Source organism: Thermobia domestica, chromosome 14 (assembly GCF_964235325.1).
Source record: "Thermobia domestica chromosome 14, izTheDome1.hap1.1, whole genome shotgun sequence".
Classification (NCBI taxonomy): domain Eukaryota; kingdom Metazoa; phylum Arthropoda; class Insecta; order Zygentoma; family Lepismatidae; genus Thermobia; species Thermobia domestica.
This window is the reverse complement of record NC_137467.1, coordinates 31,054,067-31,070,642: the sequence shown is the minus strand read 5'-3', so window position 1 is coordinate 31,070,642 and position 16,576 is coordinate 31,054,067. Positions and strand designations below refer to the sequence as shown.

At 35.3% G+C, this 16,576-nt stretch overlaps 1 protein-coding gene across 3 annotated transcripts in view; it reads left to right on the top strand.

Annotated features, from left to right (window-relative positions):
- Positions 1–16,576, top strand: part of LOC145669606 (cyclic AMP response element-binding protein A-like) — a 472,254-nt gene that overhangs the window by 187,765 nt on the left and 267,913 nt on the right. The gene's annotated exons all lie outside the window — the stretch shown is intronic.

Below are 16,576 nucleotides of genomic sequence, written 5' to 3'. Positions count from 1 at the left end.
AAGAGCATTTCCGTATTCGCTCAAACTTACGTATAAAATTTATCCCCTGTATTTTTTCTTAATTTCATCCAGAAGTTAATAGAAATCTTCCGCTTCACGAGAAGTCTAAGAAGGGTGTAATCTAACTACATTTAAACCATATTTCTTATTGGAATATACTGTCAACTACTAGATTTTTTAAAATTTTAATTTAAAATTTTAAAATTTTACTTTTATACACTAGATCCTTTTCTAAAAGGAGAATCAGATTTAAAAAAAAAATGAGCTATTTTGAATAGAAAGTATTTATGAAAAGACGACGAAACAAAAACGAATTCAAATTTTTTTTTCGGAAAAGGAAAAAAAATTTAAAAATCAAAAATCGCAGAACGAAAAATCTTTTAGGAAAGTTAAAAATAATTCCAAAAGTCGAAAAAGTCCAAAAGTCTCTTTTCTAAAAACCTTTCTAGAGAGTTTGTTCAGCACGCTCTCCCAACTGTTTTCTCTAAATGCAATAATAAAACTTGTTAAAATCAGTCATCCTTTGTTTCACATCAGTACACATTAGACAACTTAGTTACACATAGTATTGTCCATGTTACGAGAAGTTTTTCATCTCGTCTCGAACTTTTTAAATTCGTGATGAGATTAAAAACATGACAATTCTCGTCTCGTTTTCGAGACAAGACGAGACAATTTCACGAGTTTCGTCAGCAACACTAGTTCACCCAGGCCTTGAACCTCAAACACTGTTTTAACGTTACATGGTCCATAGTATAATGACCATAAATTGATAGAATGATTATACGAACTCAATGGAGCTACGCAACGTTTGTTTAAAGCTACGCAAGTCATTACATAATATAGATACAGGAAGAAAAGACGCTAATTTTCCAATATGTATTATTTTCCTACCTTTTAAATATCCCTGTCATTCGGTTGTTGTTTAAGTGAAAATATCATCTTTATGGTCATAATCAGATTTCTGTAAAATAAATAAATAAATAAACCAGTAAAATTCCTAGACTAATAATAATATATTTTACCCCCCCCCCCAAAAAAAAAAAAAACTAGCGGTTGTAGCCTCTATGAACTCTTTGTGAACGCTATAGGTTAAAATAACGCGTAAATTAAAATACTGTACTTATTTCTTTATTTGACCTACAACATTCATTACAATATACTTTGAAATAATTAAATTGAAACAATACAGTTTAAGTTCCAATTAAATTGTCACAATAGTTTTATATCTACAAATTTCTTGCACGCTATAGGTACACCTTGTCTCAAAAAGGTTGAGCGCATTCTTTATTGCTGTTTTGAGGCAAAAATTTTCTAAGTCCAGCTTCGGGTATCTTCGGGAAAAAGTAAGCCAGGTTCGAACCTCCAAGCCAGCCTTTGCAATCGGGAAAAAAGTTTGCAGATGTGTTTTTCTTCTTTTAAATATAATAAGACTTGTTACCAAGTGTTTAAAAAAGCAACATTGATTGAAATACTTAATGATACAATATTTCGAAACCTTTTTTTTTTTAATGTTAGCACATGCTTGTTTGTCATTTAGCTCTCCATACGTAATGGAACATTTAAATACGTTAAAGAATCTTTCCATATGTAAAAGAATGCTCAAAGTTAAGAAATAGAACATAATTATCGCCTGAGTACTAAAATAAAAGTCAAAGTAGAACAGAAACAGCGTTTGTAATGGATATGAATGTCATAATTATCTTGAGATCCGTTATACATCACTAGAAGGTTGTGTTAGCTCATTGGTAAGCTGTCGGATTTCAAATCATAAGGTTGAGGGTTCGAATCCCGTCTAGGCTAATCCTTTTTTTAAAATTATATTTTCCGCAATGCATGAAAAATTATATAAAATAATTACATTAGCATACATAAGTTGTGTATATATAACATAATCATTGCAGAACATAGTAATTATTATGTTTAAAATATAACATCTGAGATAATTTTCACAGTAGGTCGGTATTATATATGAGGATGTAAATACAAGTTAGGAAAATCATTTAATAGCAATAAATAAGTTATGTAGTGTATTTATTTGCATTTATTTGTCATACAGATGTAACTTCTCAATATTCTCATTACAGCATGTCATTTACATTCGTGAAATACAATATATTCCTATGGATATAGAAAGTGTATAAACAGAGTATCCAAAGTCGTATCCTGCTTCAAGACACATAACTTTTCCCGATCCCCTTAACGTCACGGGAAGAAACACAAATTCTCTTTAGAACGGAATGTCGTTACTTAGAGTCTCATTCGAATACGTTGAATATGCTTTTGTATATTCATCTCTCTCTCTCTCTCTCTCTCTCTTTCGCTTTGTTTATGTGTGTGTGTGTGTGTGTGTGTTGCGGAATATCCCAAGTTGAATACAACATTTGCCAAGTATATGAGCATCATTGTCATCGAATACCAGAAATTGAAAATCGTGTTTCTTCAGATTGGGTTTGCGTGTTCATGTTAGCTCACTAGTAGAGTACGGACTTGCCAATAAAGAGGTCTTGAGTTCAAAGCCTACAGCTAATTATCATTCTTTTCTTGGTAGGATTGCACAGAAATCGGATACAAGGAGTGGTTTTCTTCTAGAAATATTTTCAGAAGCGTTTAGGTAGCCCTGAAAAGGGCTGTTTTCGGGAGTTAAGGCGGGGACATTAATATTGTGTCCAAGACCCTTCTGAATTTATTACACGCTCCATTCTTCTGGGCATGGAATCTATTACATGGGTGACAAATCTATCTCCTTCCCCTACCTCCAGCCATGCTTCGGAAACAAGATGCCACAGGTCATCCTGAGTTCTTGGTGGATCTGCCTCAGGCCAACTTTCCCTTAGAGTACGCTTCACTTCTGCCCACATATTTTCCATGAGATTGAGGTCTGCTCCACGAGCAGCCAGTCGATTAAATCAATCTCAGGGTGCCCTGCGAACCATTCCTGAATCACACGGGAAGTATGTATTGGCGACTGGTATTGCTGGAACTGAATTACACCATCAGGCTGAAATACTCGTACAGATAGCACCATGATATTACTGATAATGTCTAAGTACTGAGCATTGTCCAGATGTCCTTCAATTGTATGAAGCTGTCCTGCTCCGCGACTGGAAATCCAACCCCAACATAAAATAGATACATGGCCACTGCGATTGCAAGCAGCCACATATCCATGGTCATATCGGGTGCCTCTCGGACGATACACAAAACGGCGTCCCTCCTTTGATGTTGTGAATATGGATTCATCTGAGAAAACTACCTTTTCCCAATTGAGACCCACATTCGCCTGTGCAAACGCGAGACGGTAAATTTTGTGGTCGCCTGAGAGTTTTTCCTTCACGGCAGCAACACGGCCACGTAACCCAGCATGACGAAGCCTTCGCAGAGCTGTATGCTTACTACCAGGAAAGAGAGAAACTTCCCTTAGCTGTCTAGACGTCCTTAGTGGGTCTAACCGGGCTTCGTTTACTAATCTCGCATCTTGGGCTTCGGTTGACACATGCGGACGACCAGGAGATCGTAAATTATCAGTCTGACCTGTAGCACCATATTTCCGAATCCATCGCCTTCCTGTAGAGCCCGGGACACCTACTCGCCTGCTAGCTGCAGTTGCAGAATAACCTTCCAACTCCCATAAAGTAATTACTGCTGTACGTCTATCCATAGTTACCAATGTTCTGAGCTGTGAGAAGGAAGCAATAGGTAAAAGCTAGTACCTGACGTGTGATTGGTTACTTGCACGACACGCCTATTGTGGGGAACAGCGTTGCCAGATCTAGCATAATGATGCTAGATCTAGCATAATTTGCATGTCTCTAGCATCTAGCATCTTGCTTTTAGCATCCTGCCCAAATCTAGCACAATTTCAGCAAGTTTATCAAAAAGCCGTAAAACCTGGAGATGAGAAAGAAGTTGGTCGTGGGAAGAAAAAGAACGGCAGAAATGTATCCTCTTCCATTGATTCATACAGTCGGTAAACCATACAGGCAGTCTTATTTTTCGAAGTAAGTTCGAAACGTCTTTGGGCTTTTTTGTGGCTCCACCCAGAGTTTTCTAATCCTTTAACTCCGACGCATGGGCGGAGCTATGGGGGCCATTCTCCCCCCCCCCCCCCAACTTTTTGACAACTTCACCATCTTTATTTCTGACTTCATGATCATATTTATTCCTGAAATGACAGCTCCGAGACCGACCAAAAATCTGCCCCCCCCTTCCCCAGCAGACGATTCCCAACTCCGCTTATGCTGCGAAGTAATTTTCTTTCAAAATATGTAAACAAAAACGTTGCATTCATTTATACGACATATACGCCATTGAATCTGGCAACGACTGCATTAATTTAGTTGAGTTAAAATTTTGGTGCGTGAAGTATTGAGTTCTATCCATGCATTCTTGCTCTCTGTGTATTTTAAGTTACGTTATCGTATCTCAACTTCGTTTTTTTAAACTCCTGAATTAGTAATTATGAGGATCTAGCATAATTTGACCGAATCTAGCATAAGTTCGATCAGGTTTTGGAATAATTCCGAGCTGTGAGTCTGGCAACGCTGGTGGGGAACGACTTGGTCAACGACTCGCGAAAGAAATCTGAAAATGGTGCGCCGTAATAATAATATTAAAAACAGTTTTTATAAAGGAATATTAATACATACGAAAAGCTGTTTAAAGAATGAATTGTTATACTGACTTTACACGTATAAAAACATATACCATATACCAAACAGATTGAGCGATATGATGATAGCTGTTTTGAGACAAACACTTTCGAAGTCCAACTTCGGGTATCTTCGGAAAACAGTAAACTAAAGCTGTTGGTTCGAACCTCCAAAGCCAACCTTAGTAATCGGGAAACGATGTACAGATATGTTTTTCCTTCTGTTAAATATAATAAGACATGTTGAAATGGTATTAAGTGTAGAAAAAAGTAATATTGAAATACTTAATGATACAATATTTCGAGACTATGTATTCACACTCTCGTTTCGTCATTGTGATTTCCATACGGAAAAGAGCATTTACGTATGAGCTCAGTTATATTTCAGAAGCAGCTTCCGAAAAGCGGTCATATTAGCTCAGTGGTACACCACCGAGCGCTTAAATCGTGAGTTCGATACCCGTCCAGGTGAAATTCTTTTATGATATTCTACTTTCCTCAATGCATGAAAATTATGTAAAATAGTTACATTACAATTCATCAGTTGTATATATCAGTTGAATATATATGTTCATATCATCAGTTGTATATATCAGTTGAATATATATATTCATATCATTTCACGACATAAGTAATTCTTATCTTTAAAATATAACATCTGAGGTATTGACAGAACGTCGGTGTGTTATGTGTGAATATTGAATACAAATTTAAAAAATCGTGTAATAGCAATAAATAAGTTATGTAATGTATTTATTTGCAGCTACTTTCGTCGCAGATAACTTCTCAATGTTCGCATTACAGCATTTAGGTAGAGCATATCGAAAATCGGATCGTGGTCCAAGACAAAAAACTAGCTAGCCCCAAACTGTCACGCAAGAAATTCGCGAATTGCAAAAGTGAAGTGAAGAGATTGAGAGCGGCAATTCCTTAATCGCTCTCTCTCAACTCTCTCTTATCTGCATTTATACACATAAAAGTGTATGTATGTATGTTCCAACATAACTCATGTATGCCTAGAGCAGGGTTTCTCAACCTGGGAGTCGCGGCCCCTAGGGGATCGCGAAGATAGGCGGAAGAGATAAATATAGTTAGAATCTAATACCAGAAATTATTTTTAAATATTATTTTTAATTTTGTTCTGATAAGCATACTTTTATTTTTTATACACACTGTAAAGAACAATAAAAAATAAGTCTACTGAACATTTTCAAAGGGTGTAGAATTCGTGTTACTATTCGGTTCGAAGTCTCTTGTCGTCGCGAATTCTGTCGAGAAATTTGAAGCTTAAAATATACAAAACGATAATCATGCCTGTTGTTCTGTATGGTTGCGAAACATGGTCGCTTACTCTGAGGGAAGAACATAGATTGAAAGTATTTGAGAACAAGATCCTTAGACGAATATTCGGACCCAAGAGGAACGGGAATGGGGAATGGCGGAAACTTCATAACGAGGAACTACATAATGTATACGGTTTACCCAACATTGTTAGGGTCGTCAAGTCTAGAAGGCTTAGGTGGGCAGGTCATGTTGCTAGAATGGAAGAAAGTAGAAACGCTTTCAAAATCTTGACTGGAAGACCAATCGGAAAATGACCATTAGGAAGACCTAGGCGCAGATGGGAGGACAATATTAAGATGGATCTCGCTGAGATAAGAATACAAAGTAGAAACTGGATCCAATTGGCTAAGGATAGAAGTCAGTGTAGAGCTTTTGTGAACGCGGCATTGAACCTCCGGGTTCCATAGGCCATAGAGTTAGTTAGTTAGTAGAGTTGTTTAAAAATGAATTTCAATCAAAGAGGTATGATATAAAACTAATGAGAACTGTATATAGAAATACTAGAAAAATACACACGCAACAAAACCTGCACATTGAAATACAATTAAAATTAAAACCTAATGAGATACCTAAGCATGGTGTAATTTCACTAGTGCAGCAATGTCCGGTTCAATCTTCATGACGAACATTATCAAACCATTTTCAACTGATAAGCGATTTCTTATCTTTGTTTTAATGTTTACCATAAAAAAAACACACTTTCGCACAAGTACGATATAGCAAATGGAATTATTACTTTTAAAGCAGCAATCCCCAGACCAGGATATTCTTCTCTCCTCATCAGGCAGAACTTGTCCAAGTCTTCGTTACAAAAAACCAGTTGCAAAGACTTGTCGCATGATCATTCTATTATTTGGTCAAGAAGTTGTGGGCTTAGATTTAACATCCATCTTGAACCAGCACCTTCGTCGTTGGGAATATAGATATTACAGTTACTGTATCCACTGTCAGTGCCGGGCGCCGAAAAAAGGGGCCACACATTTCGGAGGAAGTGTGTTACTCATGTTAGGAAAGTACATGTGCACATGTGTAAAATAGAAGGAAAAACGTAATAAAATGTGCTCAAAATTAAGGAAAGGTAGGGTTTATTTTGAAAATGTTATTGAGCTTCGTGCCAACCATGGTGGCGCTTCGTAGCTAGTCTGTCGACGTCACTCATATATACGGTGACATCGTACTATACTCTCGCCCCGGGCACTGATTTTCCATGGCACTGTTCACTATAAACAAGAAATGGATTCTACTATTATAGAAATAGGTATGTTAAAAATCCCACACAAGCTTATTATAAAACAAATTATAAAAGGGTCGCTGGCAAGAGCGTGTGATAAAAGGGGATCGTGATAGGAATTAGATTGAGAACAACTGGTCTAGAGTAATTTTAACCACATTTCTTATAGTCTGAAAAAGAGTGCTGTCGGGTTACCTATGGTGAATGGGAGGGGGATACATATAAAAGATTGCTAGAAAATGATCGATATTAGATTCATAGTTTTCGGGGTCGCTTAGATAAATAGTGAGACTTTCAATTTCGCTTAACTCCGATTAAGCTCTCATTAGTAGGGATGGGCACGAACGACTTTTCTTTGAAACTCGACTCGACTCGAAACAGACATCTTTGAGGTCTACTCTTGGACTCGGCGCGAAAAATATCTTCCAACTCGACTCGGATTAGAGTCGAGTCGAACCAAAACGAGCCAAATCCTGTGTGTAGTCCTACCTAGACAATACATAGACAATAATTATTCTATCATCAATTATACTACTATTACTACAAATAATAATAATAATAATAATAATAATAATAATAATAATAATAATAATAATAATAATAATAATAATAATAATAATTATTATTATTATTATTATTATTATTATTATTATTATTATTATTATGACAACACCGTGTACAAACATGAACAATAGATGGTTAGTAAAGGAATACTAAAAGCTAGTTGACTGCCGACGTCGGTAGTCATGAACTCTACAAGGCAAAGACATCGTTCATTACTCTAAGCTGTAAGCGTCGGTGGACTACAGATGGTCAACTATTGACCTCTCGCCAGAAATTGGTGGCCCCGCAGCGACGATCCGTGGTGGCCCAAGTTCCATTTTGAAAACTTTACCACCAGCAGCAGAGACGCGATGAAACGCCAACGAACCACAAAATTACTCTCCCAAAATATGTCAAAATGCCTATATGTGTGATTTGTTTATATTTAGGTGAATCAAAAAAACACAAAACAAATACCCGGGGTGGACGCAAACTATCAATATTACGATTACTAGGCACGTGTTCTCCTGACTTCCCCACGGAAACGAACATAAAAAGCTTGGTTGTTGAAGGATAAATCATTGACGTCTTAATTTAGCCAATCAGACAAACCCCTACATCTCGAGTTCTAGAAGGTGATACCGTGAACCGTTTCAGATTTATTGCTTCCTGGTGGAGTACTATCCATGAGCAAAATTTCAGCATAATAGCCGACATGCATCTTCGGTGCCTCTTATATTTAGTACAATTTTAACCAGAGATGGTGTGGGTCAATGAAAATTTGATCCACGGCCCACCATGACCCACTATCACCCACCACCCAAATGCCCCATTGGCCCACTCTGACCCATTAACCATGGTGATCCACTCTGACTCACCACCAACTATGAACCACTCTGAACCATTGCGACCAATTCCGACCCACCAAAACCCATCGACATCAACTCTGACCGATGGCCCACGTCCTCCTCTCCATTGACTAAAGAGGTTACACTTGTAATAAAACAAGACTGTGAAATTATCACTTATCGGAGTTTGAATTTCTACCGTCAATGGCTCAAGCACCTCTCTGTTACAATACTGGTGGGTCTGACCTTTACGATATATAATGGCAAAGTGTTTCTCATCTTCCAAATTAAAATGAATTTAAATTTATCATATATAATTATTTCTTTGTTGCCTTACAGACACATTTCAGTAGAAAATAGGGTGAAATTTGAAAGTTTCAAATCAAGGAAAAGTAGACCAACGTAAAAAAAAAAAAAAAAAAAAAAAAAAAAGAGAGAGAGAGAGAGAGAGAAACTAATTTTCTATATAATTAAGCATGCCGTACTAATTGAAAATGCCCATGTAATTAAGTTTAGAATACAAATTTTATGGCCATTTTTCTCTAACTTTATGGCTTGATTGCCTTATGCTCGGAACGCTCCATACATTAAACACCAGCTTCAGCAATTATAAATAGAAAGCAGCGGGTATAAAATTCAAAAAGAACTTTAGTTTGCATTACTCAATTTGTTTTTCAACTAATATCAATCGTTTTCGATTATTTTTACAAATCAACCCACTACCAATTTCCAATATATAGAAAATGCACCCCCGTCCCCCCGCTCATAAAAGATAATTTTAAAAAATGCCAGGACATATTTTCTTTATTTTTAATAAAGAGTTATATGTTGAATTTCAGCTCTCAGTTGAACGGCTTGTAAGATACTAAATTTTTCGCAAAAATTCGGACTTCTACTTCCCCTAAGGATATGTATTATAATGAAAGTGACATGTATTATGGTAACTTCCCAGTTGGGAATGGACCCTGATTATATACCAAACGTCAATTCATTTGACTTTGCAATTTGACCGTGATGATTACGCAGACATAGTTACTTTCATTTTTTTATGATACATATCCTTATTTCATATGTTACAGATGATTCAAAAATATTTTTTCAAGCAGTTAGCTCCTCTAGAATCTCACAGGCTGCATCCCAAAATCCAACTCTTACTATCCTATGACAATCCAAAAGTGACTGAACTTTTTTTATTAGGAACAAATGACAAAAGAAAAATGGAGATCTTGAAAGTAAAATGTAGAAAAGCTCGGTGCCCCCAATAACTACATATTTCTCCACCCCTTCATCCCAAACTTAAAAATAAAACTTAATTCGAATATGGTTAATTAGTGAATTTATTACAGTTAAATTCCACTCACTACATGCTACAGCTACAACTATGTAACAAAAAATAACAACTGTGAAACATGTTCTGTATTACTATTAGATTTCTTACGCTATTATTAAACATATTAGAATAGTAAAATAGGATTGTTCGTGAAATAGTATATTTGCTCTTGATTTATAACTTTTTCATACGGAAAAAATTAAAATATTATTCAAGTTTTAAACTTTGCACTCTGCAAATATGTTGCCCTCTAGGCAATGGGACTAATGTGAAATGTGGACTAATGTGGACTAATGGGAAATGCTGCACTGTTAGCGGCGCTGAAAACTTACGATTCGATTCTAATATCGAATGATTTCGATATCTATATGTCGCTACGTAACCACCCTGGGTGCTAATGGAAGCTTAATTGGACTTGAATTGAAATTAGAACTATTCACCTAAGCGACCACGAAACTATAGATTCGATACTAATATCGACCCGTTTCTAGCATTTTTGATATGTATCCCGACAGTACTCTTTTTCCAGACTGTAAGAAATATAGTTAAAATTGCTCTAGATATATCAGAATTATCTTGAAATACACACATAAATCCACTTTTATATTCTGTATAAATAGAGAGTGAGCGAGCGAGCGAGCGAGCGAGAGAGGGCGACTCAAGGCATCACCACCTCCACATTGCAAAAGCATATATCAGGAATTGAATTGAAAATCTATGTAAAGACTTTCTGCTGTGGCATGCTTCATAAGGACAATTCCAGTCTACTCACGTGACCTTTGGGGTTCATGAATTTTTTTTTGCGAGCGTTCCGACTTTGGATTCTCTGTTTATACCTTCTGTTTATGCATCGAATAACTTTTCAAGAACATAAATGACATTCTGTATTATGAATGTTGAGAATTACTCTCTATATGACAAATAGCTGCAAATAAATACACTACATGATTTATTTATTGCTGTTGAACGAGTTTCTTAACTTGTATTTACATCCTCATATATAATACCGACCTACTGTGAAAATTATCTCAGATGTTATATTTTAAACATAATAATTACTATGTTCTGCAATGATTATGTTATATATACAGAACTTATGTATTCTAATGTAATTATTTTATATAATTTTTCATGCATTGCGGAAAATATAATTTTAAAAAAAGGATTAGCTTAGACGGGATTCGAACCCTCAACCTTATGATTTGAAATCCGACAGCTTACCAATGAGCTAACACAACCTTCTAGCGATGAATAACGTATCTCAAGATAATTATGACATTCATATCCATTACAAACGCCGTTTCTGTTCTATTTTGACTTTTATTTTAGTACTCAGGCGATAATTATGTTCTATTTCTTAACTTTGAGCATTCTTTTACATATGGAAAGATTCTTTAACGTATTTAAATGTTCCATTACGTATGGAGAGCTAAATGAAAAACAAGCATGTGCTAACATTGAAAAAAAAGGTTTCGAAATATTGTATCATTAAGTATTTCAATCAATGTTGCTTTTTTAAACACTTGGTAACAAGTCTTATTATATTTAAAAGAAGAAAAACACATCTGCAAACTTTTTCCCGATTGCAAAGGCTGGCTTGGAGGTTCGAACCTGGCTTACTTTTTCCCGAAGATACCCGAAGCTGAACTTAGAAAATTATTGCCTCAAAACACCAGTAAAGAATGCGCTCAACCTTTTTGAGACAAGGTGTACCTACTAGCACCAGACAGGTAGACAACACAGGTAGCGATACCTACTAGCTTGAGCACTAGGAATTAGCATTACTCACATACTTGAACGCTGTTGTTTTATGTAACATGAACGGTTGTGTTAAATATTAGAAATAACATTGTAAGTTTTGAAGATATCAATAATTCATGCCCAAGACCTACTTGATTTATTATTATTATTATTATTATTATTATTATTATTATTATTATTATTATTAGTAGTAGTAGTAGTAGTAGTAGTAGTAGTAGTAGTAGTAGTAGTAGTAGTAGTAGTAGAAGAAGAAATAGTAGTAGTAGTAGTAGTAGTAGTAGAAATATTAGTAATAGTAGTAATAATAGTAATATTAGTAATACTGGTAGCCAGAGGCGTATTTAGGATTTTGTTTCGAGGAGCTTGAGAACCAGTAAGAAGCATTTATATTGTACGTAAAATGCGAAAAAATATATATATATTTCAGGAACTTGAGCCTAATAGCCTCCCCTAAATACGCCACTGCTGGTAACAGTATTTTATTTTTATTGCTTTTTGAGAAAACTTTTCTATTTAACTTTTTAGAAAATTTTAGATTTCTCGCTTTTTGTAAATTTTTCATTATTCGAAAATTCTTCGCTTTACGAAAGTTTTTGTTTTTTGTGTTCGAAAAATTCCATTTTTTAAAGCAAATATGGTCATCCCAATTAGCGATATCGTCGTCATAATATTCCAGACACTTAGTTTCCATCTAGGTATACTTTAAGTGTTGTGTGGTTGCGAGTCAAATAAAGTGAATTTCTAAAACGGATCGCAATTTCAAGAGAATGAAATTAGAAAATATGAGATTTCAGGAAAGAAGGTAAAGGAACTTTTTTTTTTTTTTTTAAGTATGGTAATCCCGTTAGTGCAGAATCTACGGGAAGACTTTTTAACGAATATGCTTGGAGGAAGGAAGTCATCATTACGTTACAAAATCCAGCCTTCCCCCCCCCCCCCCGTCTCTCTCATTGTAGAGCAGGAGGAAAAGAATCTAAGAGATGGAGGATGTCTTGGCTAAGGGTCCACCTGATAAAAACTGAGCCAGCCACCAAACAGATTGCATTGCATTTAGCCACAAGTCAGGTCAGTCACCATACAATAATCTTGCTCACCTTGCGTATAGCCACTAAAACGCGAGGTTGCCACATGTAATTTCCTTTGTATTTCTTGGTATTCGTTCTAACTACAGCATAAAAATAGATATTCTATCTTTTCCGCTATAGAATTTCTTCAATCTTTCACCAATTCCATAATTGTATACAGGGTGTTTTAGTTAAAAGGATATAAAATTAGTTTTATAGTCTAACGTCTCACAGTTTGCCTTGGTGGAAAGAAGATTTTTCGTAAACAGGCTTTCTTACATTAGATTTTTGTACGGGGTGCGAAACCAAAATGTGAGAGGGCTGCACTGGGACACCATTTGCCAAAAGGACCTACTAACTACAAAAAATATATTTAACAGCAATTTAATTTGTTTTAGCTCCAGGGTGGCGGTCGGTTGTTCAACTCTTGGAAGGAAAAGCTCTCTGGAAATATACTTGGAAAGAACACTGATGATAAATGGAATGGCAGACTTGATGAAATAAGAAAATGGTAGGAAATAAAATTTTAGTTTTATGTGAGTGAACAATACTGAAAACTGGTGGAATAAGAATGTAATGGGAGAACCTTGAGAAAACCCACGGACGTAATGTTATCCTTCACAAACTCACACTACCTAAGATCGAATAGTGTATTTGAACAATGAGGTGTATAGCTGACAGTGTATTTGAACAATCATCGATGTATAGCTGACAGTGCATTTGAACAATCATAGGGTGTATAATCTCGTGAGGTGCAGATAAACTTTGATATCTCAGCAGGAAGCGTAAAGTTAAAGGTTCGAAACTTGTTAGACTTAGCAACTAACTGATGATGTAAGATTAGATGAGGTTACTCGTGATTTGGATAAAATATCGACTTTTTTAAATAGTGACTTTATGTATAACTTGTTAGAAAACCTTCGACTTAAATTTCTGATTTAAAATATGTATATACATATATATAACCGGTAGAATATCTCGTAAATGTTCCTAACAAATAACCGGATTTTTCTTTGCATACCAAGAATTCTTGGCAGTTGTAGGTTTTGACTTTAAAAAGGAGAAAGATATGTTTTCTAAACCAAATCACGAACTACAGTAACTACTGCCAATAAACATCCTTGAACCAAGGTCGTTCGACTTGCACCCCTTTTCCCTTCCTTTTCCTCAAATTCTTAACCCTTTCTACATAACGTAGATTTGTATCGCTAAAGAACACTGTTTTTTAACGTTCTTATTTTTAAAAAGTTATTTATATGACCTTGTACTTCAACTCCATTAAACAACTTACTATATGAGATCCTGCCATTTAAAGTTTCTGTTCCACTCTTGAGTTCCATGCTATCCGGTCTGTCTTTTCCAAATGTTCACTTGACGGTGAATCGAAAGGTGCGAAGCGACACAAGCGTAAGACGAAAGCTTGAAGCTAATGTTAATATTGAATTTTCAAATGGTAAATAATACTTATTTCGTTCATGGTTTGGATCATGGTTTGGATAAAACTTATCGAAATATATATATATATATATATATTTAATAAACCTGTATACACAGTAATTGTTTAATGGCACGTTTTGAGAATAAGGGCTTAAGTTGATACAACAGTTAAAATCATATTTCTTCGTGGAAATACTGTCCTGATACCTTCTGCTTTTTGTTGGCGCATACCCATATACCCTAATTGGCAAAAGTAAAGTTGAAGGTCACCACTAGATATAAGTATTCAAAACTTATTTTTTATTCACTAATTAACTGTCCCAATGTCTTCTACGGTCTTCTTTTTCCTTTGTACCTACTCACCAACTGCGTGCAGATTTATAATATACACGCAAACTTATCTGCCATAAAAACGACAAGCCCGAGAAACACGTACTAACTTATACTAGATGGTTACTACTAGCTAGTTTTGCATCTACTTCGACTTAGAGCAGTGCGAAGCTGGAGGTCGCACAAGGGATGCGTCTATAAGATACGGCACGTTAGGGACGGCGCGTGTGAAAAACATTACCAACTTACGCTAGGTGTCAATAGAAGTTAGCTTTGTATTACAATTGCCTAGTAATAAACCACACTTTTTTAACGTTGTTTCTATATTCATAAATGTTTTATATATTTGCTGCGTACACTAACATCCTTAAACATTACTCTTTCTTTAAAAAATAGTAGATTTCACCTGTAAGTTTTCAAATAGATGACTCCGTATTCATAAATCTGCACAGTGTATTCAGAATTAATATTTATGTTTAGAACTATTTTATGAATTAGAGAAATTATTTTAAGAAACAAAAAAAGTTGCTTTTAGATCTTAGGTCTAATAGTAGTAACGGTTCTTGTGTAGGTCTATAGTATCGGTAGTTGATTTATTGAAATAGAAATATTTGGCCATGATTGTACAATGTTGTCCAGTTACTTCTGAAAATAAGTAGGTCTAACATAATTTACTTAACGTAATAAATAACTACACGGAAAGAATTGAATGACGCGAACAATGCTTTCAAGAAGTTTTTATTGAGATAGGAAACATTAAATGTCCAAAGGATCAGTCTGTTGACTGTCATTCTCATGACAAATGATAATACGCCGCCACGTTCTGTGCAACATTTTGCGGAACATCGCAGTTGTAACTTGAGTGAAAGCTTGTTTCACAGCTTCTGTCATTTCGGCAGTGGTATCGTAACGGTTTTGTGCAACGATGCCCTTTATGAACCCCCATAGCACATTATTCCAAATGGTGAGGTCTGGCTTCGTGATGGCCAGGCAAGTGATGCAGGCAGATCCGGACTACCACGACCAATCCAACGCCCAGGAAAGACTTCCATTAAGATATTTGCGTACGGTGAGGGCATAATGAGCAGGTATCCCATCATAAAATACTTACATTAGCATTTATCAAAGGGTAATGGGAAAACTTTATCAAGGAGTAACGGAACTTTGTGGCCACCCTGTATGGTGATTTTTCACACTAAAAAGGAACTATTAAAAGGAGTCTAGAAAACTGACTAACCTGGAAAGTACCAATCCATATTTTTTCTTAGTTCCTCACCGTAATTTACACGAATGATGATTTTTTAAAAATATATTGTTTATATGTAGTCAGAGTTTTTTGCGCTTTGATATCATGCAAATAAAAGTTAACAAGTGCCGATAAATATAATAATAATAATAATAATAATAATAATAATAATAATAATAATAATAATAATAATAATAATAATAATAATAATAAACTTTTAAATTGTATTTTACAGAAAAAGATATAGTTATACGTTCTGTATAATAAATTTGTCAAGACAAGGGAACATAATTTTAAAAGTTGGACAATCCCGTAAAAAGTTAAATAAAATAAAATAAGTAAACATTTAGGCCTATTACATACATAATTTCACTCGAACATGTGGTACGTATAAGACTACCTTGTTATGTCCATAAACTTTCCATTTACTTAAAAATTGTCTGGTTTAGGATGTTCACGAGAAAATGTATATAAAAAGAATCTAGAACATAGCATGACTAGGTCAAATATAAGTGTGTATCCAATTCTGATGCTTTTCATGTAAGCATATATGTATATATCATGTGTGTGTGTGTGTCTTTTATATACATAACATGATGTCAGTCATATGCAGTGAACTATTCCCCACCGCCGTTCTTCGTCCCTCCAAAAAAATTACGAAAAACATGTTCTAAAAATCCATGGAAACCACATAACTTACCACATGTATGCGATAAAATATGGGGTAGAGGGAGCGAGAGAGTGAATATGTCTTACACTATTCGACATACAAGGAACATCACTTATATGAC